The sequence below is a fragment of the Oryctolagus cuniculus genome, chromosome 6 (assembly GCF_964237555.1).
Source record: "Oryctolagus cuniculus chromosome 6, mOryCun1.1, whole genome shotgun sequence".
NCBI classification, from domain to species: domain Eukaryota; kingdom Metazoa; phylum Chordata; class Mammalia; order Lagomorpha; family Leporidae; genus Oryctolagus; species Oryctolagus cuniculus.
The window spans coordinates 119516688-119544482 of NC_091437.1; positions in this window are offsets into that span (position 1 = coordinate 119516688).

Below are 27795 nucleotides of genomic sequence, written 5' to 3' on the forward strand. Positions count from 1 at the left end.
ACATGAGAAGTAAGTACACAGTGACTCCTGTTGACTTAACAGTTTGACTCTCTTGTTTATGGTGTCAGTAATCACCGAGGCTCTTTATAAGTTGCCGAGGCAATGGAAGCCTTTTGAGTTTGCCAACCCCAATCTTACTTAGACAAAGTCATAGCCAAAGTGGAAGTTCTCTCCTCCCTTCAGAGAAAGGTACCTCCTTCTTTGATGGCCCATTGTTTCCACTGGGATCTCACTCGCAGAGATCTTCCATTTAGGTCTTTTTTTTCCAGAGTGTCTTGGCTTTCCATGTCTAAAATACTCTCATGGGCTCTTCAGCCATATCTGAATGCCTTAAGGGCTGATTCTGAGGCCAGAGTGCTATTTAGGACATCTGCCATTCTATGAGTCTGCTGTGTATCCCGCTTCCCATGATGGATCGTTCTCTCCCTTTTTGATTCTATCAGCTAGTATTAGCAGACACTAGTCTTGTTTGTGTGATCCCTTTGACTCTTAGACCTATCATTGGGATCAATTGTGAACTGAAATTGATCACTTGGACTAGTGAGATGGCATTGGTACATGCCACCTTGATGGGATTGTATTGAGATCCCCTGGCATGATTCTAACTCCACCTTTTGGGGCAAGTCTTATTTTGAATTTTAATCGTTTGTTAAATGTGAAATGGGGATTAAAAAGTACAATAATATCTTTCAAGGTGACCAATGTGAAAACATATAAAGCATAGTTAGTGCAGTTCTCCCATATGATTCACAGTTTAGAAACATTTTTCATTTTTGATTTTCCAGTGATTTCTCAAGTAAATCAAACATGAAGGGGCAGAATTTGTATTTGTATTTGTATTTGTGTAAATGTAAAAAAGAGTAACCACATTCTTCTCAGATCTGGAAAAAATGATGCTGAAGTTCATGTGGAGGCACAGGAGACTTCAAATAGCTAAAGCAATCTTGTACAACAGAAACAAAGCCAGAGGCATCACAATACCAGATCTCAGGACATACTACAGGGCAGTTGTAATCAAAACAGCATGGTACTGATACAGAAACAGATGGATAGACCAATGGAACAGAATAGAAACACCAGAAATCAATCCAAACATCTACAGCCAACTTATATTTGATCAAGGATCCAAAACTAATCCCTGGATTAAGGACAGTCTATTCAATAAATGGTGCTGGGAAAATTGGATTTCCATGTGCAGAAGCATGAAGCAAGACCCCTACCTTTCACCTTACACAAAAATTCACTCAACATGGTTTAAAGACTTAAATCTATGACCCAACACCATCAAATTATTAGAGAGCATTGGAGAAACTCTGCAAGATATAGGTACTGGCAAAGACTTCTTGGAAAATACCCCAGAAGCACAGGCAGTCAAAGCCAAAATTAACATTTGGGATTGCATCAAATTGAGAAGTTTCTGTACTTCAAAAGAAACAGTCAGGAAAGTGAAGCAGCAACCGACAGAATGTCTGATTTCTTAAGGTGAATGTGTAGATCACTGGTTTTTAGGCCCTCCTCTTTACCATATTAACATATAAAGTTATAAAATTCCCTTTAAGAACCATTTTAGGGGCAGGCATTTGGTGCAGCAGTTCAGTGGCTGTTTGGACACCCACATCCCATATCTGAGTCCTGGCTTTGCTTCCAGTCTAGCTGCCACTAATGCATACCCTCAGAGGCAGAAGGTGATAGCTCAACTGATGGGGTCCCTACCACCTACAATGGAAACCCAGATTAAGTTCCAAGTTCCAGGCTGGTGCTGTGGCATAACAGGTAAAGCTGCCACCTGCAGTGCCGGCATCCCATGTGGGCACCTGTTCGAGTCCCAGCTGCTCCACTTCTGATCCACCTCTCTGCTGCAGCCTGGGAGAGCAGTGGAAGACGGCCCAAGTCCTTGGGCCACTGTACCCACATGGAGACCTGGAAGAGGCTGCTGGCTTTGGGTTGGTATAGCTCCGGCTGTTGTGGCCAACTGGGGAGTGGGCCTGCGGATGGAGGATCTCTCTCTGTCTCTGCCTCTTTCTCTGTGTAACTCTGACTTTTAGATAAATTAATAAATCTTAAAAAAAAAAATTCTAAGTTCCTGGCCCAGTCCTGGCTATTGCAGGCATTTGAGGACTGAATCAATAGGTGGAATGGTGGAATCTCTCTCTCTCTCTCTCTCTCTCTCTCTCTCTCTCTGTCTCCTGGCTTTCTGCATAAGTAAATTTTTTTTTAATTAAACTTATTTTAAAAGAACCATTTTAATCGTCTCCTACACATTTTATTATGTTGTTTTTATTTCCTTCAAAACATTTCTAATTTTCGATGACTTCCTTTTTTTGGAGGGCCCATTGTACAGTTAAGTATGTGGTTTAATTGGGGGATTTTCTAGTATGTTTCTGTTCTTGTAGTCTAGTTCAATTTCATTCCAACCAAAGACCGCACGTTGTATTATTTTGTTTAACTACTTTAAAAGATGTCTTTTTTTTTTTTTTTTTTGACAAGCAGAGTTAGAGACAGAGAGAAAGGTCTTCCTTCCATTGGTTCACCCCCAAAATGGCCACTATGGCCAGCGTGCTGCACCAATCCAAAGCCAGGAGCCAGGTGCTTCCTCCTGGTATCCCATGCGGGTGCAGGGCCCAAGCACTTGGGCCATCCTCCACTGCCTTCCCGGGCCACAGCAGAGAGCTGGACTGGAAGAGGAGCAACCGGGACAGAACCAGTGCCCCAACGGGGACTAGAACCCGGAGTGCCAGCACCGCAGGCAGAGAATTAGCCCATTGAGCCGCAGCGCCAGCGAAAGATGTCTTAAGCTCAGTACATGTCTGTCTTGGTGAATGTTCCATGCGCACTTGAATTCTTCTGTTGGGTGCAGCATTTTATAAGTGTCAGGTAAAGTTAGTTGGCAGAGGAGATCAAATATTTATTTCCTTATTAAATTGTCTACTTGTAGAATAAGATCCTGAGATAGGAATGTTGAATTCTCGAAGTCTAATTATAATTTTTCTTATTTCTCCTTGAATTCTGGGAGTTATTTTATGTATCTTGAAGATCTTTTAGATGCATGCACATTTTGTTATTTCTTTGTGAGAAATTAACCCCTTATTACTATGCCATGTCCTTCTTAAAGCACTGTTTTTTTTTTTTTGAAAGATTTTATTTGAGAGGTAGAGTTACAGTGAGAGGGAGAGACAGAAAGGTCTTCCTTCTGCTGGTTCACTCCCCAGTTAGCTGCAACAGCTGAGCTGCCCTGATCCGAAGCCAGGAGACAAGGGCTTCTTCCCAGTCTCTCACGTGGGAGCAGGGCCCAAGCACTCGGGCCATCTTCCACTGCTTTCCCAGGCCACAGCAGAGAGCCGGATTGGAAGAGGAGCAGCCGGGACTGGGATTGCAGGCGCCACAGGAGGAATATTAACCTACTGCACCACAGTGCCGGTCCTGGCCATGTCTTTGTCTTTGATATTTCCTGCTCTGAATTCCACTTTGTCTGATATTAATATAGCCACTTGGCTGTCTCACATTTCATGTTTGCATGACATATCATCTTTACTCCTTTAATTTCTCACCACTTTCTCACAAAGTGATTTTTTGTAACAAGCGTTGTGCCTGAGCGAGTGCAAACAGAGGAGCACCACACATTGGTAGAATTTGACAGTCCTTTATTGCCGGCAGTCTAGAGCAGGCTCATGCCTTCAAGAATTCTCAACCCTGAAGCTCGAAGCGAGAGGGTTTATAAAGGCAAAACCACAAGGGGGGGAGTGGGGGAGAATACATGGTCACTAAGGTCAAGCTGACCTAAAGCATATGTGAAACGAACATCAATTACAGTCTTAACAATACCAATTACAATATAAACATTAGTCCAGGTACTGACCTAAATCATATATGGGACATAGGCTGCACCTAGATTAATGGTAAGATTGTAGTTTGTCTATCTGTTTTAATATTGTTTTAAGCTTGAGTGGTCAAGCTAAGGGATTTCTATGATCCGTCAGGCAGGATGTAGGGTGCTGCTATTATCTTAGTTTCAGACCATAGTCTCATGGCAGAGGGTGCTTTCTCAAGGTGAGTCTTGAGTACTCTAAAATGGAGTCCCTAGTGTCAGGGTGTCACTTCAATAGGATATAATAGGTCTTAACTTTTATTTTTGTTTTTTAAGATTTATTTTATTTAAAAGGCACAACTGGAGCTGGCATTGTAGTATAGTGAGTAAAGCCATTGCCTGCAGTGCTGGCATACCACGTGGGCACTGGTTCAAGTCCAAGTTGCTCCACTTCCTATCCAGTTCCCTGATAACACTCCTGGGAAAGCAGTGGAAGATGACCCAAGTGCTTGGGCCCAGCCCAGCTCAGCCCAGCCCAGTCCTGGCCATTGTGACCATCTGGGGAGTGAACCAGCAGTTAGAAGTCCTCTCCTTTCTCTCTCTTTCCCCTTCCCCCTCTGCCTCTGCCTCTGCCTCTTGCTCTCTGTAACTCTGCCTTTCAAATAAATAAATAAAACTTTTTTTTAAAGGGCAGAATTACAGAGAGAGACACAGAGAAATAGAAAAAAATCCTGCATTCCCTTATTCCCTCCCCAAATGGCCACAATGGCTGGTGCTGGACCAGGCTGTCTTCTGCTTTCCAAGTCACAATAGCAGAGAGCTGGATTGAAAGTAGAGCAGCTGGGACTTGAACCAGCACACATACAGGATGCCAGCATCCCAGACAATGGCTTACCCTCTGTGCCACAATGCCAGCCCCTAAGTTTTATTATTTTAAAAAATTTCTTTGAGACAGAGAGAGGGAGAAGGAGACTTTTCCAAGCTCTTTCCCCAAATGTCCACAATAGCCAGAGCTAGGCCAGTCTGAAATCATGAGCCAAGAACACCATCTGGGTTTCCCACGTGGTTGGCAGGAACCCAAGTACTTGGGTCGTCATCCACTCACTCCCAGGTGCATTAGCAGAAAATTGTATTGGAAGCTCAGAGTAGCTGGAGCTTGAAAGAGGCACTCCAATAAGGGATGCGGGCATCACATTTTCTTCATGGAACTGTTGGCTATTTGTATGTCTTCCTTTGAGAAATGTCTATTTAGATCTACTCCTCATTCTTTTAATTGGATTGTTTGATTTTTTTTTTCTTTTTTTGCTATTGAGTTCTTTATGTTTTCTGGTTATTAACCCCATAGTGAATGTAAAACGTGCAAATCTTTTCTCTCATTCTGTAAGTTGTCTCTTTCACTCTGTTATATTCTTTGCTGTGCACAAAATACATCTTTTATGAACAGTCAATGATGTTTCAAAGAGAAGTTTAGAAGTCTCTACTATTTACTCGTATACTTACCATTCCCAGTATTCTTCTTTCCATTGAAGAGAAACAGAACCACCCATGGGAGAAGCACACGCACACAGATTTATTATGGGGGATTATGGAGGCCGAGAAGCTCTGTGGCCTGCCTTCCACATGCTGCAGGCCCAGGAAGGCTGATGATGGTGTGGATTCAGTGAACACTGAAGTCTTGAGAACCCGGAAACCAGTAGTGTCAGTCCAAGTCCAGAGGCCCCAGAATCAGGAGCACTCCTGCCTGAAACCCAGAGCAGATGGATGGCCCAGCTCAAGCAGAGAAAGCAAACCCATTCTGCCTTCTACCTTTTTGCTCTGTTCAGAGGACGAGACCTGGTGACATTAGGGACCCCATCTCCTAATTCGGTCAACTGATACAAATACTAGCGTCACCAAGGAACACCTCAGGCACCAGTAGCAGAACTGATTTGCCGTCCAACAGGCAACACCTGACCTTGTCAGATTGCCACATAAAATTAACCATCACAACTTTGTGGATTGAAATTTCCATCTTTTTTATTTTTTCCTTTTGCCCAAAGCACTTCCTTTAACATTTGTTGTACAGCAGGTGTGCTCATGAGAAAATTTCTTGGCTATTATTTGGGAAAGTTTGCATTTTATCTTCACTTTTGAAGAATGTTTTTGCTAAATATAGAATCATAGGTTGGTCGGTTTTATTTCAGCATTAAAAGAGAAAAACCCGGGGCCAGTGCTATGGTATAGTGGGCTAAGCCTCTGCCTGTGGTGCCAGCATCCCATAGTGGGCCTCGGTTTGTGGCCCGGCTGCTCCTTTTCCTATCCAGCTCTCTGCTATGGCCTGGGAAAGCAACAGAAGATGGCCCAAGTCTCTGGGCCCTTGCACCTGCGTGGGAGACCTGGAAGAAGCTCCTGGCTCCTGGCCTGGGATCTGCACAGCTCTGACCATTGCGGCCATCTGGGGAGTGAACCAGTGGATGGAAGACGTTCCTGTCTCTCCCTCCCTCCCTCCCTCTCTCTCTCTCTCTCACTTTACCCCTCAAATAAACAAATAAAATCTTAAAAAACCCCACTCCATGTCTTCTGGACAATATAGTTTTTAATGTAAAACCTGCATCTTTGTTCTTTGTATTTGGTGTGTCTTTTTCTCTGATTGCTTTTAAGATTTAACTTTATTACTTGTTTTTAAGAATTTAATTATTGTGTGTTCTGATATATTTGGGACATGAGGAGGGCTGTTGCATTGGCAGTTTTCATCAATTTCAGAAAAACTAGCAGTCATTATTTATATTTTCTCTCCCTCCCTGCCTCCCTCCCTCCTTACCTCCCTCCTCCCCCCCACCCCCGCAGACTTCAATTACACACATATTAGAGTGCTTGGTATTGTCCTAGGAGTCACAGAGCCTCCGTTTGTGTGTGTGTGTGTGTAAAGACTTTGTTTAGGTTTTCTGAGCAGTTTGACCTTCATAGGAAAATTGAACAGGAAATAGGGAGTCATCAGACTCCATGTTCCCATGCATACATGTCTCCTCCTGAAGTGGACATCCTGCACCACAGTGGTGGTGTGTTTGCTACAATGAGCGAACCAACAGGATTCAGCCTCCCAAATCCATAGTTTCCATCAGGATTCACTGTTAGTATTTACAATCTATGGTTTTTGACAAATGCGCAATGACATGTATGCCCCATTATAGTATCAAACAGTGGATTTACAGCCCTAGAAACCTCTGTGCTCTACTTACACATCCCTCACCAACTCTTCAACCTCTGACAACTACTCATCTTTTTACTATTTCCATATGTTTCCTTTTGCTGATTGTCATATAGTTGGAATCAGATAGTGTGTAGCCTTTTCAGATAGGCTCTGTCACTAAGTCATGTACATTTCAGGTTCTTTGGTATCTTTCCACAGTTTTATAGTTATTTAATAGTGCTGAGTGATATTCTACTGTCTAACAGGTTTTTTTCCGTTTTTAAGGTTCATTTTATTTATTTGACACAGCTACAGAGAGAGAGGGGGACACAGAGAAGGGGTGGGCAGGGGGGAGATCTCCCATCCAGTGGTCCACTCCCCAAATAGCTGCAAAGGCCAGGGCTGGGCCAAACCAAAGCCAGGATCCAGGAGCTTCTTCTGGACCTCTCAAGTACTTGGGCCAGCTTCCTCTGCTTTTCCAGGTGTCTTAGCAGGATGCTGGATGGGAAGTGGAGCAGCTGAGACTTGAACTGGCGCCCATACAGGATTCTGGCATCACAGGTAGTGCTTTACCCGATATGCAACAACACCTGCCCCAACACAGTTTCCTTATCTCCTCACCTTCTGAGGGACATTTTGGTTCATTCCAAATGTGACAATTATGAATAAAGAAGCTATAAACATCACATGCAGATCGTTGTGTGGCTATAAGTTGAAAACATTTCAGTAAATACCAAAGATTGTGATGGTTGGATTGTATGTTATGAGTATATTTAGCTCTGTAAGAAGCTGCTACACTGTGACTGTACTGTTTCTCATTGCCACCAGCAATGAAAGAGTTCTTAAGGCTCCACATCCTCCCCAGCATTTGGTGTTATCAGTGTCTTGGAGTTCAGCCATTCTGATGAGTGTGCAATGGTACCTTATTGTTCTAACTTGCGCTAACCCGGTGACATATAGGGATGAGCATGTTTTCATATGCTATTTGCCAACTGTGTATCTTCTTTGATGAGGTGTGTGTTTCAGTCCTTTGACCATTTTTTTAAAGATTTATTTGAAAGTCAGTTACGGAGAGAGAGGTTTTCCATCCACTGGTTGACTTCCCAATTGGCCACAATAGCCGGAGCTGCGCTGATCCGAAGCCAGGAGCCAAGAGCCTCTTCTGGGTCTCCCACGTGGGTGCAGGGGCCCAAGGACTTGGGTCATCTTCTATTGCCTTCCCAGGCCATAGCAGAGAGCTGGATCAGAAGTGGAGCAGCCAGGTCTTGAACCAGTGCTCAGATGGGATGCCAGCACTTCAGGCCAGGGCATTAACCCTCTGCACCACAGCGCCAGCCCCTTGTCCATTTTTAAATAGTTTTTTTTTTTTAATTGCTGAGTGTGAAGTGTTACTTGCGTATTTTGGATTTCAGTCCTTTATTAGACATGTCTTTTGCAAATATTTTCTCCCAGTCTATGGCTTTCTTGTTGTTCTCTTGAGTTGCTAATTTTTAAAATTCTGTGTACTCTGTGCTTCAGTTTTGATTGGCTCCTCTGTTGTCTTGAAGTTCATTAATCTGTTGTGGCTGAATGTATCTTAATACCATCCCGTGAACTTTTACATTTCAGATATTGTGTTTTCCACTCTATAATTTATCTTTGGATTTTTATTTGTAGCTTCTATTGCTCTCTTCGGAGTCTTTCCTTTAAATGCTAAAACAGTTATAATAGCTGTTCTAACATCCTTGTATGCTAGTTCCTTTCTGTTCACCATTTCCTGATTGGTTTCTATTGATTCCTACTTATTTCTCACATTTTTATACTTAGCATGCCTGATTGAATGTTGGATATTGTGACTGTGATCTGACTGAATGGATTTTTTTTTTTCAATCCTATAAGGATTTGGAGGCTTTATTTTGCAACTGATTATTTGCTAATATGTTTCATCCTCTTTAAAGCCCATTTTAAAGCTTTAGTGGGGGGTGACTCTAGAATATTCTTTGCTCCAAGTCCTGTTCAAGCCTGTTACCATGATGTGGCCCTCTTTATTCTTCACTGAATGTTGCGGGTGATCAAAACAGGACCCATCAGTATGGTTGGTCAGGGCTCAGGCTTCTTGCCTCCCCATGTGAGCTTTTGTAATTATTCAACTTACAGTTCTTGGGTCATCTGTGCCGAGACTTGTGGAATCTCACATTGATGCCATGTGAGAAGGTATTCAGTGGCGATGCAAGGGAAGCCCTATACAAATTTTTGTAGGTGATTTTCTTGTGTTGCCTCTTTTTTTTTTTTTTTTTTTGAATACAGTTCTGTTCCACAATTTCAGCCACGTCCGCCTTCCCAATGCTTATCTTTAATCAGTAAGTCTGCACACTCTTGGGATTCCCCCTCCCTGGGTGGGTGGTCCACATCGTCCCTGGGCTACAAGCCTAGCATCACAGAGCTTAACCTTGGATGCCTTCTGTCAAGAGCCAGTCAGTTGCTTCCTGAAGCCAGATGTTCACAAACAACCTTTACACACACTTTTTTCCAGTTGTCTAGTTCTTCCCCTCCCCCCTTCACTGGTTCAGACCTCCATGCTCCATCATCGCAGGAATGTAAAGTTTCTCTGAGTTTTGGTATGCTAGCTATGTTTGAGACCCACTAATACCAACAACATTGGCATTATTCTTATCTGTACATGATCAACATTGCAATGTTATTAATGAAATCATCTTCCCAGGCCCTAGACAAATAAGCATATCTGATAACTGTAGTAATAAGATAGTATATCATGTAGCCAGTCAGTTAAGGCTTTCATTTATATCATTTCATTTAATCTACTAAAGGACTATTATTTGATCCACTTTTTAAAAAGAAAATTCTCAGGTATAAAGATATGAAGTGGTTTTGTCTTATGCCATACAACTACTAGGTGATATTCTAACCTCGGATCCTAGATCTCTGGGAACTGGGAGGATCACAGGTAGACCTGGAAATCTGTTAACTTGTTGATTAAACAAGTAAATAATAATTTATTTGTTTGAATGAAGCATCAAAACATTAGAGACCAAACGGTGGCATCAAAATATTCCCTAACTCTACATAATCACATACAAGCACACTTCAAAAAATTTATGGAAAATAGAATTTAAAAATAAGTTTGTTTTAATGAAAAATATTTTTGAAATTCATGCATTGTTTTTCATAGCATGTGTTTACCATGAACTCTTTGAAGACACCTTGTGGCTGTGTTAAGTCAAGACCCCATTTAAATGTTTTTTTTCAGGTTTATCTTTTTAAAGATTTATTTATTTATTTTGAAAGGCAGAGTTACAAAGAGAGAGAGAAGGAGACAGAGAAAGAAACAGATATCTTCCATTTGCTGGTTTACTCCCCAGATGAAGCTAGGAGCTTCCTCCGGGTTTCCCATGTGAACGCAGGAGCCCAATCACTTGGGCTACCTTCTCCTGCTTTCCCAAGCACCTTAGAAAGGAGCTGGATCAGAATTGCGGAGCACCACGGTTACCAACAGGAAGGGGTCTGAACTGGGGTTAGAAGGCAGGCCAGTGCAAATAAATCCCTGTCTCCTCCCATACCCAGAATCAGCTGGGCTAGTCTCGAGCATACCAAACAGTGGTTCCAGGCCTCTGTCCCCTCTCTGCATGCTCTTGCCTCTCCTGGAACCAGAACTAACTCTTGTTTCCTCTCAAAAGCCACCCCCTCTCCCGAACTCACCCCATTTCTCTCCATACTTGGCCCCACGATCACCCCTTATCTCTAGTCAGTCTTTGCCTCGTATGGTTGGCCGTTCTGGTTTCCTCAGCTAAAGCTAGGCTCGCCTTATCATTTGTGGCCAAGGACTGGAAGGAACAGGAGGCATACATGAGGGGCTCCATAGATGTACAGCACCAAGGGTTCATTCTCAGGGACCACGAACCATGCCTTGTGCCATCCTTTCCCACCCTTCTCCATGTAGTGCAGGAAGCTGCAGGTGACACTGTTCCCGCCGCCACTGAGGCCTGTTTCTGTGGCCAGAGACACATGCGGAGCATCAGTGTTGACAGAAGGCCCTGCCTGGCTCCCCTTGGCCTTTAACCCACCCCGCCCCGCCCTCCTAATGTAGAGATCGCCATTTCCCTGTCTCAGATGAAGATGCTGCAGCTCAGGTGGCAGGAGCGATTTGCCCAGTGTCACCCAGTCATGTAGAGTGGAGGAGATTCCAAGCCAGACTTGTCTGCCTGCTGTGGACAGGGCTGCTGGCTCTAAGAGCCAGTGGAAGGGGCGTTACCGATCTTAGGGGGGGCCCTTGAAATGCTAAGTGGGCATTCTTTCTTCAACTTATTCCTCAAGTCATTTGCACACTTAGGCCCCACTCTTCTCTCATCTTTTCATAGTACATCTGCTCCCTACTCTCCAGCTCCAGCATTGTGGCTCAGGGGGCGCCAGTGGGTGGTTAATGCAGTTGGGCTGGGAAATGCCAGCTCTAGATGGGAATGTATTGACTTGGAAGGAGAGCACTGAGCGCTGTTAGGATGAAATGAGTTAGTATATGCAAAGCATTTACTCTACTCCTGGCACAGAAGTGTTCTTTAACTGTTAAATACCTCCATTGGTTAAAATAACTAACTGAAAAATATGTATGTGTGCACACCTAGAAAGGTGAGTGTTAACAGTGCTAACTTGGGGTAGAAGGAATATGGTGGGTTTTTTTTTTATTGTTTATATTGTCTTATGCTACTTGGTGATAAGAAAAGGCAATTTGTTCATTTAAAAAGTCCCAGCTCTGCCATTCGCTGGACAAGTAAGCGCTATGATCCTTGGTTTCCTCATTTGTAAAACAGGGATGATGATAGTATGGGCACATACTCTGAGGATTAAATGTGTAAAGTGCTTCAATAAAAAAAGAATTGTGGAGCAGCCGGAACTTGAACCAGTACCCCTGTGGGATGCCAGTGCTGTACGTGGCAGTGTGTCCCGTTGCACCGCAATGCTGGCCCCCAGGGATGTCTTTCTAAAAGAGAAAGTAACTTTAAAGCAAATCCCATTTTAAAAGATCACAATGTGATGAACACATGAACACTTTGTGTTCGATGTTCCTCACCTATTTTTGACTCTTCAGTCAAATTAGTTCGGAATTGACTGAACAAACCTTGGATCGAAGCCATGAATTAGGAGAATGAAGCACACGGTGTCTTCTCAGCCCAGTCACCTCAAGAGTGACTTCGGTGTCATCCTGTGTCCACGGCGCCCCCAAGCCCCCATAGCTGCTAGTGAGAGGATGGCCACACTGTATGTTTTGAGATACATGAAAGGAATCCTTGTCTGTTAGTGCATATTCCTAACATGGCAGATGCTGGCAGGAATGTCCTTGGATACAAATGGCTGTTGGCCGGCCTCAGGTCCTCGCCAGCTATTTACCAAAACCATCTGGCTGTTCTGTTTCTGCCAGGTGAGCTTCTCTTCAGGGTAGTTCACAGCATGACAGCTGGCTTCCCCCAGAATGAGCAAATGGGAGAGCCAGAGAGCCAAGGAAGGCAGCCTACAGCAAACTGCAGCCTCGTGGCTGTCTAGTGTGAGCAGTGACATCCCATCAACTCTACCAGCTTCTGTTCACTAGGATTATGTCATTAAATCCCGCCCCCACTCATGGCAGGAAACTAGAGAAAGGCACAGCTACTGGCCCTCAATTATATCCTTAGTGGTGGATACAATTTGCCACTATTATCTCCCCGATGCCCACTTTGTTGTTAAAAATGCTCGCCACTTATTGGTGCTATTTTCAGGGCCTCTTGCTGCATCTCACCTTGTCAATCATTCCTTTCTTAAATTTTTCCTCTTCCATTTTCATCAACACTTCAGTCTGCAAGTTTTTGTCTTTCTTGGCAACTGTTTGTAACTCCCTTTCATAGGGCCATCTTACTCTGATAAGTTTTAAGAGCAGAGTTTTGAAAACTAACTTATTCTTTGTCATGTTCTCACTATATATAATTTTTTTTAAACTTTTATTTAATGCATATAAATTTCCAAAGTACGACTTATGGATTACAATGGCTTTCCCCCAATACCGTCCCTCCCACCCACAACCCTCCCCTTTCCCACTCCCTCTCCCCTTCCATTCACATCAAGATTCATTTTCGATTATCTTAATATACAGAAGATCAGCTTAGTATACATTAAGTATGGATTTCAACAGTTTGCTCCCACACAGAAACATAAAGTGAAAAATAATAGATGATTTTTTTAAATGATGATGAAATCAGAGCAGACCTATTGTCATGTTTAATCCCAGTGAGAGTCAAGTTGGGAATTGATAATTTCTTTCTTTCTTTCTTTTTTTTTTTTTTTTTTTTTTTTTTTTTTTTTTTTTTTTTACAGAGGATCAGTTTAGTATGCATTAAGTAAGGATTTCAACAGTTTGCACCCCCATAGAAACACAAAGTGAAATATATTGTTTGAGTACTCGTTATAGCATTAAATCTCAATGTACAGCACATTAAGGACAGAGATCCTACATGAGGAGTAAGTGCACAGTGACTCCTGTTGTTGACTTTACCAATTGACACTCCTGTCTATGGCATCAGTAATCTCCCTATGCTCCAGTCATGAGTTTCCAAGGCTATGGAAGCCCTCTGAGTTCTCCGACTCTTATCTTGTTTAGACAAGGTCATAGTCAAAGTGGAGGTCCTCTCCTCCCTTCAGAGAAAGGTACCTCCTTCTTTGATGGCCTGTTCTTTCCACTGGGATCTCACTCGCAGAGATCTTTTGCCAGAGTGTCTTGGCTTTCCATGCCTGAAATACTCTCATGAGCTTTTCAGCCAGCTCCGAATGCCTTTAGGGCTGATTCTGAGGCCAGAGTGCTATTTAGGACATCTGCCATTCTATGAGTCTGCTGAGTATCTCACTTCCCATGTTGGATCACTCTCCCCTTTATTTACTCCATCAGTTAGCGTTAGCAGGTACTAGACTTGTCTATGTGCTCCCTTTGACTCCCAGTCCCTTCACCATGACCAACTGTGAACTGAAACTGATCACCTGGAACAGTGAGATGGCATTGGTACATGCCACCTCGATGGGATTGAATTGGAATCCCCTGGTATGCTTCCAACTCCACCACTTGGGGCAAGTCAGCCTGAGCATGTCCCAAATTATACATCTCTTCCCTCTCCCATTCCCACCACCATGTTCAACAGGGATCACATTTCAGTTAATTTTCAACACTTAAGAATAACTGTGCATCAATTACAGATCTAAACCAGTCATATTAAGTAGAACAGATAAAAAAACTACTAAGAGGGATAATGTATTTAGTTGTTCATTAACAGTCAGGGCTATGCTGATCAAGCCACCATTTCCCATAGTGTCCACCTCACTCCAACAGGTTTCCCTCTTGGTGTTCAGTCAGTCGTCACCGATCAGGGAGAACATATGGTATTTGTCCCTTTGGGACTGGCTTATTTCACTCAGCATGATGTGTTCCAGATTCCTCCATTTTGTTGCAAATGACTGGATTTCGTTGTTTCTTACTGAGGTATAGTATTCTAAAGAGTACATATCCCATAATTTCTTTATCCAGTCTACCGTTGATGGGCATTTAGGTTGGTTCCAGGTCTTAGCTATTGTGAATTGAGCTGCAATAAACATTAGGGTGCAGACCTCTTTTTTGTTTGCCAATTTAAATTCCTTTGGGTAACTTCCAAGGAGTGGGATGGCTGGGTTGTATGGTAGGGTTATCTTCAGGTTTCTGAGGTTTCCAGATCTGAGAAGAAGGTCTTCGGTATCTTGATTGGTATTGCATTGAATCTGTAAATTGCTTTTGGGAGAATGGACATTTTGATGATATTGATTCTTCCAATCCATGAGCATGGAAGATTTTTCCATTTCTTGGTATCCTCTTCTATTTCTTTCTTTAAGGTTTTGTAATTTTCATCGTAGAGATCTTTAACGTCTTTGGTTAAGTTTATTCCAAGGTATTTGATTGTTTTTGTAGCTATTGTGAATGGGATTGATCTTAGAAGTTCTTCCTCAGCCATGGCATTGTCTGTGTATACAAAGGCTGTTGATTTTTGTGCATTGATTTTATACCCTGCTACTTTGCCAAACTCTTCTATGAGTTCCAATAGTCTCTTAGTAGAGTTCTTTGGGTCCCCTAAATACAGAATCATGTCATCTGCAAAGAGGGATAGTTTGAGTTCTTCCTTCCCAATTTGTATCCCTTTAATTTCTTTTTCTTGCCTAATAGCTCTGGCTAGAACCTCCAGAACTATATTGAATAGCAGTGGTGAGAGTGGGCATCCCTGTCTGGTTCCAGATCTTAGTGGAAATGCTTCCAACTTTTCCCCATTCAATAGGATGTTGGCTGTGGGTTTTTCATAGATTGCTTTGATTGTATTGAGGAATGTTCCTTCCAAACCCAGTTTGCTTAGAGTTTTCATCATGAACGGGTGTTGTATTTTATCAAATGCTTTCTCGGCATCTATTGAGATAATCATATGGTTTTTCTTCTGCAGTCTGTTAATGTGGTGTATCACATTGATTGTCTTGCGCACATTAAACCATCCCTGCATACCAGGGATAAATCCCACTTGGTCTGGGTGGATGATCTTTCTGATGTGTTGTTGCATTCTATTGGCGAGAATTTTATTGAGGATTTTTGCATCTATGTTCATCAGGGATATTGGTCTGTAATTCTCTTTCAGTGCTGCATCTTTTTCCGGCTTAGGAATTAAGGTGATGCTGGCTTCATAGAAAGAATTTGGGAGGACTCCCTCTTCTTCGATTGTTCTGAATAGTTTGAGAAGAATTGGAGTTAGTTCTTCTTTAAACGTCTGGTAGAATTCAGCAGTGAATCCATCTGGTCCTGGGCTTTTCTTTGTTGGGAGGGCCTTTATTACTGTTTCAATTTCTGTCTCAGTTATGGGTCTGTTTAGGTTTTCGATGTCTTCCTGGTTCAATTTAGGTAGGTTGCATGTGTCCAGGAATCTATCCATTTCTGATAGGTTTCCCTGTTTGCTGGCATACAAGTCCTTGTAGTAATTTCTGATGATTCTTTTTATTTCTGTGGTGTCTGTTGTTACATTTCCTTTTTCATCTCTGATTTTATTGATTTGGGTCTTTTCTCTTCTTTTTTTAGTTAGTTGGGCCAATGGGGTGTCAATTTTGTTTATTTTTTCAAAAAACCAGCTCTTCGTTTGGCTGATTTTTTGTAATGTTTTTCTTGATTCAATCCTGTTAATTTCTTCTCTGATTTTAATTATTTCTCTTCTCCTACTAGATTTGGGTCTGATTTGCTGTAGGTTTTCTAGATCCTTGAGGTGAATTGAAAGCTCATCTATTTGGTGTCTTTCCAATTTCTTGATGTAGGCACCTATTGATATAAACTTTCCTCTTAACACTGCTTTTGCTGTGTCCCATAAGTTTTGGTATGTTGTGCTGTTATCCTCATTTACTTCCAGAAAGTTTTTGATTTCTCTTTTGATTTCTTCTATGACCCATTGTTCATTCAGGAGCATGTTGTTCAATCTCCATGTGTTTGCGTATGCTCTAGGGATTCCTGAGTTGCTAATTTCCAACTTCATTCCTTTATGGTCTGAGAAGCTGCATGGTATGATTCTAATTCTTTTGAATTTGCTGAGGCTTGCTTTATGGCCTAGTATGTGGTCAATCCTAGAGAAGCTTCCATGTACTGCTGAGAAGAATGTAAAACCTTTAGCTGTAGGATTGAAAGTTCTGTATATATCTGTTAGATCCATTTGGGCTATAGTGTCGTTTAAATCTACTGTATCCTTGTTGATCTTCTGACCGGATGATCTGTCTATTTCTGAGAGTGGAGTATTGAAGTCCCCCAGTACTACTGTATTGGGGTCTAAGTCTCCCTTTAAGTCCGTTAATAAATCTTTTAGATAAACTGGTGCCCTGTAGTTAGGTGCATATACATTGATAATTGTTATATCTTCCTGTTGAATTGATCCCTTAATCATGATATAGTGTCCCTCTTTGTCTCTCTTAACAGTTTTTGTGGTAAAGTTTATGTTGTCCGATATTAAGATGGCTACGCCCGCTCTTTTTTCATTTCTGTTGGCATGGTATATCTTTTTCCAGCCTTTCACTTTCAGTCTGTATGGATCTTTGTTGGAAAGATGTGTTTCTTGTAAGCAGCAAATAGATGGGTTTTGTTCCTTAACCCAATCAGCCAATCGGTGTCTTTTAACTGGACAGTTCAGGCCATTCACGTTCAAAGTGACTAATGATAAGTGGTAACTTTGCCCTGCCATTTGCCAAAGATAAGTTCTAATATATGCTTTGAATTCCCTGTGATCTTTTGCTGTGAGGTTTCCTTCCTTGGTTTCCTTCCTTTACCTTCTTTCATATTGATGACCGTGTTTCTGTGTTTCTGTGTGTAACACATCTTTAAGCATCTTTTGCAGGGCTGGACGAGTGGCAACAAATTCTTTCAATTTCTGTTTGCAATGAAAAGTCTTTATTTCACCTTCATTCACAAATGATAGCTTTGCAGGATATAATATTCTGGGCTGGCAGTTGTTCTCTCTTAGTACCTGGGCTATATCTCGCCATTCCCTCCTAGCTTTTAGAGTTTCTGATGAGAAGTCAGCTGTGAGTCTGATTGGAGATCCTCTGAGAGTAATCTGACGTTTCTCTCTTGCACATTTTAGGATCTTTTCTTCATGTTTCACTGTGGAGAGTTTAATTACAACGTGTCGTGGTGAGGATCTCTTTTGGTCGTGTTTATTAGGGGTTCTGTGGGCTTCCTGTACTAGGATTTCTCTGTCCTTCTCCAAACCTGGGAAATTTTCTGCTAATATCTCACTAAAAAGGCCTTCTAATCCTTTCTCCCTCTCCATGCCTTCAGGAACTCCTAGAACCCGAATGTTGGTTTTTTTAATAGTATCCTGAAGATTCCCGACAATATGTTTCAGATTTCTAATTTCCTCTTCTTTTCTTTGGTCTGACTGTATCCTTTCCTGTTCTCTGTCTTCTAAGTCCGATATTCTCTCTTCTGCTTCACCCATTCTGTTTGTAAGGCTCTCTATTGTGTTTTTCATTTGATCTATTGAATTCTTCACTTCAGTCACTATCACAGTTTCCTGTTGTACTAGTTGTTTCGTTTCATTTTGATTCCTCCTTAATATTTCATTTTCACGAGAGAGATTTTCTATCTTGTCCAGTAAGGATTTGTGTAGTTCCAGAATTTGTTTTTGAGAACTTCTTAATGTTCTTATCAATTTTTTGAGATCTGCTTCTTGCATTTCTTCTATGTCATCATCTTCATAATCTTGAATTGGGGTGTCTTTTTCATTTGAGGCCGTCATGGTGACTTCCTTGTTTTTATTACCTCGGTTTTTGCGTTTGTTATTTGGCATATTGGAGATATTTGGTTTCTTCACTGTGGTGCTTTTTCTTGTTATACTATGACTCTAGATTAAGTGGACTATCTGTTTTTGATGGAGCCTTAGGGCTTGAGATGGGTGTGGCCTGAGAGCTCTGTTTGGTGTGCCAAAGGTGACACTCCCAGGTTAGGCGTGGTAAATCTCTCTCTCTCTCTCTCTTTTTTTTTTTTTGATTCAAAAGGGAAGTAATTCCGCACAGCTGAACGAAGTTGGAGGTAGTTAGCAGGCAAATGATATACCCACAGGAGCCAGAGATCGGAAGCTCTTTCCCAAGATCCCCACAGGGAATCTCTTCGGCCCTCAGAGTGGGCTCAAATTCTCCTTCAGCCTCCCACTGGGTTGCCAAAGTTACGGAATTGTAGCGTCTCTGGAGAGTGCTCACGTGAATTCCGTGAGTTCTCTCCCCCACCGTCTCTTTTTTCACAGTCTCAGTTCAGTAGCACCACAAATTTACTAGCTCCTAATCTCCTGTTAATTCGCCCCGCCCAGAGTCAGGTTTTTCTGCTAGGCTCAGGGCCGGTGCAGACCCGAGGTCGCTCTGCTTATGACGTATGTCCAAGATGGCGCCTGCTCTTTGTCTTGCTCGCCCTTGAGAGGTGAGCGGAGAGAGAGAAACCCGTGTCCGTACTAGTCACCCTTTTTTCTCTCTCTCTCTCTCTTCCAGTTAGCCTTGTGAACTTCCCCCCCCCGGGGGTCGTTCCCTCTAGTCTCCTCTCTCCGCTTGCCTGCCGGTGTCTCGGGCTATTGAGGTTCGGCTCACCTCGCGTTCCAGCGCTGGTGTGTTGAGTCTGCCGCTGATGTCCCGAACTGTGGGCTCCCACGCTCTCCACGCAGGTCCGCTGTGAGTCACGCGTTCCGGAAGAGTTTCTTCTGCTGTTTCCTCCCCTACTCTTCCTTGAACCTGCAGTATCTCCACTTTTATTAAACTATCTCTCCCCAGACTATCAGTGTGCTCCCTTCCTATTCCGCCATCTTGCCGGACCTCCTATATATAATTTATTGTTTTTTTTTTTAAGATTAATTATTTGAGAGGCAGAGTTACAGAGAGAAAGAGAAAACAAGAGAAGTCTTCCATCCACTTGTTCACTCCCCAAATGGCTGCAATGGCCAGAGCTGGGCTGATATGAAGCTGGGAGCCAGGAGACTCTTCCAGGTCTCCCATGCAGGTACAGGGGTCCAAGCACTTGGGCCATCTTCCACTGCTTTCCCAGGCTATCAGCAGGGAGCTGGGTCAGAAGTGGAGCAGCCAGTTCTTGAATTGGTGCCCATGTGGGAAGCTTGACCCGCTACATCTGAGGGTAGAAGTACTGCAGACACCTTTTGACTTTTTCTGCTAATCTTAAATTTGAAATCGCCTGCATGAACAGGTGGGGGGAGAACAGATTGTTCGGCTTTACTGTTTCTGTTTTGCTTGTAGAACGCATGATGTAGTTTGTAAAGCTGGTGATGGAGCTGGTCCTGAATTTGCTCAGCTGAAAGCGATTTAGGTTGAGTAATTTAATGATTGGAACATTTTGGGGCCTTTTCCAGGGAACTGAAACTCTGAACATGGTTTATGAATCCTACAGCCTCTGACTGTTCCCAGCTGTTCTCAGCCTTTACAAGGTCTCTCAGCAACTTTCCAGATCTGGCCTCACAGAGAGAGATTTTCATACATTTTGTTTCCTTGAAATATTTTCCAGTTAGGATCAGGCTTTGATTGTGATGAAATCCCAGAGGCAAGAATAATCCAAATGGGCAAACACTTACTAATCATTTTGCTGGAAGAGTCTTTGGACCTGGAGTCTGGGAACATGTGAAGTTCCTTCTGAAGACCTGACAGCGTTCTGTTGAGCGCAAAGATTCATGCAAAGGGAACTACGAGAACAAAGCCTGCAGTGACAGTTTCCGCTTTCTGTCGGCTTCTTGGGGATGAACGGTAATTTGTGGATTAAGTGAATGATGCTTGAATCTAAAAAACTGTCCTCGGCTGAACGCAGAGCGCCCGTGGTCAGAGAGCAGATGTCATCTCCTCCATTGAGACCACTCTGGACAAGGTTGTCACTATAGAGCGGACTTCACAACAGCATCAGGGCGAATGCTTGCACATCCTCACAAATACTTTCTTCTTGTCCTCGTCCTGAGCACTTTTCTATGCTCCCTTCATGTTTTAAACTTGATTTCATATAAAGGCCAAGAGCTTTACTGATGTTAAGTCGTTTTAAAGAGCTGGACATATGTCAAGGAGAAAAACATTGAGGGCAGGGTTCCAGAAAACACATACCCAGATGACTTCATTTCTAGCTTGTGGCACGGTGTTGCTCTTGGCCAGAATGTGGTGATTAATATTCCCTTCAAACTCTGGAAGAGCTAGAAGCTTCTAAAATGTTGGGGTTTGCAGCAAAGTGTTTTGTTTAGGCTTTTAAATAACTGTTCCATGTGGCGGAGAGTTATTTTTGGTTCATTCTTCTTCAATCATGTGTGATTTTGGATAAGCAGAGGCTTCTCAAATTAAGTGTGGATCTGTTAAGACTATTATGAGATGTTGCTCTTTAAGAGTCTTAGGCTAGTGGGACATGGATTTTGGTTTCTATGATTAACAAGCAACAGCTCTGGGCTCAGGTGAATTGAGGCAATTCACTCGGCTAAAAGGAGCAGAGAGTTGAACTTCCAGAAGGTCTCAGGACTCTTCAGTTTCACTCGGTGTTTATGAAGCAGCTGTTTCATTGAAGATTCCTTACTGGCAGGCAAGATTCGCTGATGATAAACCTTGTCCTCCTGCCCTCAAGGACCTTAGGGTATGTGATTGAAGGGGAGGAGGAGGGGGAGGCAAAACATTATTAACAAAAAGACTCGATCCTCCCCAGAGAGATAGTCTGTACTTGTGTAAAATGGTATCACGTGCTGACCTATATTCACCTTCCAAATGTGTGGTATGGAAATCCATGAAACTCAGGTTGTGTGAGTGCGTACTCAGGAATGAATCAAGTGATGCGCTGGGTAGACACTGCGTTTTGCATGGTGGCTAAGTACCATTGAGATGCCCACATCCTACATCAGATTCCCAGAGTTCCAGCCCCAGCTTCACTTGAGATTTGGCTCCCTGATAATGTGCACCTGGTGAGGCAGCAGATGGTGGCTCAAGTACTTGGGGTCCTGTCACCCACGTGGCAGACCAGGTTAGAGTTCTCAGCTCCTCGTTTTGCCTTGGTCCGGCCCTGGCTGTTGTTGCTTTCTCTTTCTCTCTTTCTTCCTCCCTCTCTCCCTTTCAAACAGATAAATGAAATGCATAATTCCATTAAAAAATTAGGGCTGGATGACTCTGTTTAAAAATATGTGCTCAATTATTTCTGTCTCTGAGAAACGAAGCAGGATTAGCTAATAGAACACGCTGTAATTGGTGAGGTCCATGTCTATTTCTAAAAAACCTTGAAGAGATTCCAAAATGAGGCCAACTGAGAGCACTCGTGGTGCCTGGGGATCTCTCTGTCAGCGGTATGAAGTGCAAGTGCAGACAGCATCCACAATAGTTTTCCCAGAACATCCTTCTTCCCAGGCTTATGGGCCATAGAAAAGTTCAGTCTCAGTAGCATGTGAGCCTCCCAAGGGAGCTCATCAAAACCTGGTGGAGGGAGCAGGTGATCAACCAGCCTTTATGTCCGAGCCACATTTTCCAGGAAGTAGAAGGAGGGTCCCGCAAGGTATTAAAAGGTAGGGAGATTGCAGATATGAACATGAAGGTGCCTCCAGGGAATAGAAAGCCACTTGGTGGCCCCTTATGGACTGGTTTTTCCTCCATGGCCATTCTTGCCTCTGAATTCTGCTCACCCTGTTTGGCTCTTTCTTCGACAGTTTCGGTGCACACCTGTCTCCCCATCATTTGAGCAATTCCTCACTTAATTATTTTCTGTGCAAGGTGTACATATTGACTCTGTAATCAGATCAAACACGAAGTGATTCGTTCATTCAAAATTGGGGCATCCCCCATATGGCAGGCACCAAGCTCAGACTGATGTGCAACAGTCAACAAGATCCCTGCCCCTACGGATGCAAACTAATGGCATGATTGCACCTAATGAGAGATGCCAGGAAGGGAATGACCAAGGGGCTATGATGGAAAATAGCAGGTGGAAAGTCTCAGAGGAGGCAACCTTTACCCTGAGGCCTAAAGGAAGGGAAAAGGCAAAGGGGCTTAAGTAAAAGAACATTCTAGGCAGAAGCATATGCGAAGGAAAAGAAGTGGAAGAAACTTGACCTCTTCAAGGAAGTGGCTAGATGGTCAAGAAGATGAAAGCTTGGAGAGCTACAGGGAGGAGGCAGGAGACGAGCAGTTTAAACTTGAGATGAGGAAGGGTGGGCCCGGATCAAGCAGGCTATGAAGGGGGACCCCATGTTACATTTCAATCTTTTGACATCCACTGCTCGGCCCAGGACTTCCTTCCATAGCCTCTTTGGCCTCCAACACAGACCTTTGGGACAGAATAAACTTGGAGCAGGTGCTCAGCCATTGAAACGACTCAGAACTCCTAGTCCCAGGGCAACACTTCCGGAATCTGACTGCCTGTCCGTCCTCCCTGCCTGACTGCAGCATGAGCTGAGACGGCCACAGGTCGCCCCCCAATGCTTGTGTTCAGCCATATTCATCCCTTGCTCAGGCTTCCCTCAGAAAACGGTCAGTTCAGTGGATGGGGTTGACTTTCATTGACCATGCCTTGTTATGAACTCCCTTTGGGCAGATGGGCCAGCATTGTGGCAAGAGAGCCACACTGCCTGGGATTCTGGTCCTGGCCTCCTTTTGCAGCCTGTCTGCTGTGGGGTAATTCAGTTAACCTCTTGAGCCTTAGGCTCCTCTCCTGAGAAACAGGTGTAATAAGTGGGCTTTCTAGGGGTTTCTATGAGGATTCAACGGGATGCTGCATAAGAAGCCCTTACAGTGCCTGGCACGTGGTAAGCCCACAGTAAGTTGGTAGCTTCTGTTATAACTATTAGTGTTAGCATTGCCAACCAGACAATACTGGAAATTCCCCAACTCCATCCTTCCATCCTCTCTTTGAGGGAGCTCTAAGGCTCAGCTTCATCTATGATGGGTTCCCAGGCAACCTCAGGCAGAAGTGGCGATTTGCAAACCTCCACCACCGCGGCAGTTCATTTACTTGTCTTCAGTGCTACTGGATCCTTTCCACACAGCGTGACAGTGCCTGGGTCTGTCTCCCCTTACTCAGACGTGAAGCCCTTGAGAACAGGCATGGAGCCTCTGGACAGTGACTACTGATTCACATCCTTTTACATTTTCAGATCACTGAGAATGCAGCTTAATAATGGCATGTTGAAATTAACTGACAACACTCTTGTTTTTTTAAAAAAAGACTGATTAACTGATTGATTTGAAAGGCAAAGTTACAGAGAGGGGGAAGGAGAGACAGAGAACTCTTCCATCTGCTGGTTCACTTCCTAAATGGCTGCAATGGCCAGGGCTGGGCCAGACTGAAGCCAGGAGCCAGGAGCTTCATCCAGGTCGCCCACATACTTGGGCCATCTTCTACTGCTTTCCCAAGAATGTTAGCAAAGAGCTGGATTGGAAGTGGATCAGCCAGGACTTGAATTGGTGCCCATATGGGATGCTGGCGCTGCAGGCAGTCACCACCTCAGATTAGATGAACTATGGCAGCTTTGGGCACAGGCTTTAGGGTAAGGCCGCTGGGGTCATTTATCTAGCATGTGATCTTAAGCATATTCAACCTTCATGCCTATTTATCCCTCACAGGCCTAATTCCATCATGGCTTCTGATTCTTGGAAAGCCAGACTGACCTATTAGTGAACCTCCAAGAAAACACACCAGTGCCTACTGGACCCAACCAATGTTTCCCCACTGTCTTGCCTGGAGAAGGGTGGTCCTGCCAGGGGAGAAGCTGAACTGAGAGGCTAACCCCACAGAGGCCTTAGCTCTGTGCCAATGTGTGGCACATGAGGATCCACCCGGCCACACCTGCTTACATGACTCTGCCCTCTCCCTTCATGGGCCACAGGAAGTCTGTCTGAGATCCCTCTGTGAAGGCAGAACTCAGGGATGACCTTCAGCCAGGCCTTTTCCCCTCCTGCCCCGCAGCTGACCTGGCCGTGTGGGCAGACCTTTCCCCTGGTTCTTGATGTCCACTGTAAACAGATTGACTTTGGCAGTGCCTGAGTAGAGCCCCAGGGAGTGCTGCCTTTGGGATCATTTCTTGGCCAGAAGCCAAAGAGCCCCAGTTTTGTCTTCTACCAAAAATATATCCTGTTTCTTCCCAAGTCCTTTGCTCGATTAAAGAGTAACTAAAACGCTAGGTAAACACACACACTATTTTTATTCCCATCTCCCATGCACATATGCTTGCCCCATCCTAAATGTAGGCTTCAGATCTTAGAGTGATGCAGCAGCCCCATTGTTGCAATGGAAAAAAATGAAGATATCCTCCCTCAATCAGATGAACACTTACTTCTGTGGTCTTCCCTTGTTCTCATTGCCCACTTGACCAGCTCAGCCCCAGGGTGAGTAGCACATGGCAGGAAGGAGGGAGACTTTGGTTTCTATCCAAAGAAACCAGTGACTTTCTGGAGATGAATTACACATGGTAGCCTCAAGGACAACCTGCGTTTTAGCCATCAACACTATGAGACCTGGATTGGAGGCCAACCCCTTACCTTTAGACTGGCCTACCATTTTTGGAAGCTATCCTCTTTGTCTGAAAGGCTCAGATGGCTTACAAATGACCAACACAGAGCAGATAATTCAGATTATCATTTTGAAATGTCCAGTGGAGCTTGCATTATAGTGATATGTGAGACTACAAACATGAAAAAAATCAATAAAATGCAATGTAATTATAAATTAGTCTTTTTACATCATCAGTATTATTTCAAATAACTGCCCTCCTAGGACATGCCCAAGAGTCATCGGACGCATGCATACATTTGGACAGTCACTTTGGAAAGCTGCAGCTGTGGTGAAAAGCGGAGCGCTGCACTTCTGGCTCCCTGGTTTTCAAAGGGAGCTGTCCCTGCTGCAAGCGAGAACCGACTCCTCTCCCCTCAGCTTTGTGCTGGGGTCACAGGTCCTGATGTGGTGGTGAGTGCCTTGTGCCACTCTTCCCTGATGGATCCCCGGGGCCCAGGGAGAGGCTGCCTGCACAGCACACCACCCTACCTTCCCTGAGTTCCAGGTCACGGCTGGCTTCTGGGCTAAAAGTGCCCCGGGGGTGCAGGGGATTGGAGAATAGATGTTTAAAAAAGGCGGGGGGTGGGGGTGGGGCTGGGGGTGGAGAGAGTAAGACTCTGTATCAGTAAGCTCAGGCTGCCATAACCAAACACTGTAGACTGTGGGCCTTAACAACATACGTGCATTTCTCACAGTTCTGGAGGCTGGAAGCCCAGATCAGTGCCCGCCAGGCTCAGTTTCTGGATGACTCCCTCAGTTGCAGGTGGCCTTTTCCTGACTGTGTCCTCCCATTGCCCTTCCTCTCTGGATGTGAGAGAGAACAAACTCTGGTGTGTCTCTTCTTCAGAAGATGCTGACCCTGTCAGACTAGACTTAGGACCTACCCTGCCCCCACATTTAAGCTGAATTACCTCCAAGAAGCCCTGCCTCTATATATAGTCATGCTAGGGGTTAAGGTTTTGGGGCCGGCTCTGTGGTGCAGCGGATTAATGCCCTGGCCTAAAGCACTGGCATCCCATATCAGCGCCAGTTCTAGTCTCAGCTGCTCCTCTTCCGATCCAGCTCTCTGCTGTTGCCTGGAAAGGCAGTAGAAGATGGCCCAAGTCCTTGGGCCCCTGCACCCGCATGGGACACTCAGAAGAAGCTCCTGGCTCCTGGCTTCGGATCGGCGCAGCTCTGGCTGTTGCCGCCAATTGGGGAGTGAACCAGCAGATGGAAGACCTCTCTCTCTCTCTCTGCCTCTCTTCTCTCTGTGTAACTCTGACTTTCAAATAAATAAATAAATCTTTAAAAAAAAGGCTTCAACATATAAATTTGGAGGGGCAGGGACACTTTGATCTGACATATAAAGAATCGTATTCCACACCAGCTTGGTACTAACAATCTCCAAAGGGTTGTGAGGATCAAGGGTTCTAAGCTGTGGCTGGAAAATGATCATCTCCTAAGGAGACTTTAAAAATACTAAGGCCAAGGACTCATGCCCAGAGATGCTAATCCAGCTAGGGGTGGGGCCCTGAAGTATTTTCTTAAAAGCTCATCCAGGTGATTCTAACACGTATACTGTTTAAAAATAAATAAGTAAAAATAAGCAGTTCAGGAGCTCCACTAAGAGAACACGAGGGGAAGGCTATTACAGGATGAACCAAAAGTAATGCAAAGATGGAATTTCATTGGTTAGTGTTGTCTTACTCAGACTATCCCATTGTTGATAAGTTTGTGGACTGCTTCTGGTTGGTGGTTGGTCTTAAATTCTGTTTTTCTTCAATATAGGTGTTTATAAGAAATAGCTCACCCAGTTTTGCCTTTGTTTGCATATCAAGCAAGCTTTAGGAACCCATGGGACCTAATCAATTGTATCTGCTTGAGGATTCTTCAGACCTGGCCCACACATTCATTTTCATTAATAATCCATTGAGACCAGCGGTAGGAGACAGCTGGTCAACCAACACCTGACCATGCTCCTGGGACTCAGCCAGAACAAGACAGACTTCAGTGAAGAGGAAGTTGGGATGAGTGTCTATGGTGTATGGGGAATACACATGTATTGGGTGCACATTGGGAGAATATGATATCTTCACATGCGTGCCAAATATGCATGTGTATGTATACAGTGTAAGACACATGAATGCATGCAAAACCACAAACAGCATAAGCCCTGAGACAGTCTCCTCACTAGGTAAATTCCAGGTGCTGATGCACTTTATCTTTCTCTCTGTTAGTCTTTTAAAATCTATTTTTGAATATTGTACTGTGGACAAATACCATGTGATTTCTTTTATATGAGTTACATAACTAGTGAAATCCATAGATACAGAAAGTAGAATGGTGGTATCCAAGGACTTGGGGGAAGGAGGATGGGCAGTGATTGTTGAATGGGTAGAGTTTCATTTGGAAGCATGGGAACATTCTGGGGATGGATGGTGGCGATCATTGCACAACACAAGCAAAGTAATGAATGCCACTGAACTGTATACTTGAAAATGGTTGAAAAGAGTTTTTGCTTTTTTTATGGGGAGGTTTCCATTTTTTTTTCATTAACATGTAATACCTGTACATTGTTATGGCATACATGTAATATTTCAACACATATAAAATCATAAACTGATCTAATCAGGAAATTAGCATTTCCTCTTCTTTGGAGCCTATGAAATCATCTCTTCTGGATCATCATACAGTATAAAATACATTATTGTGAACTGTAGTCACCCCACTCCGTTATGTACTTATTACCTCTATCTAACTGTTTGTTATCCATTATCCAACCACCCACTCTTTTATCCTTCC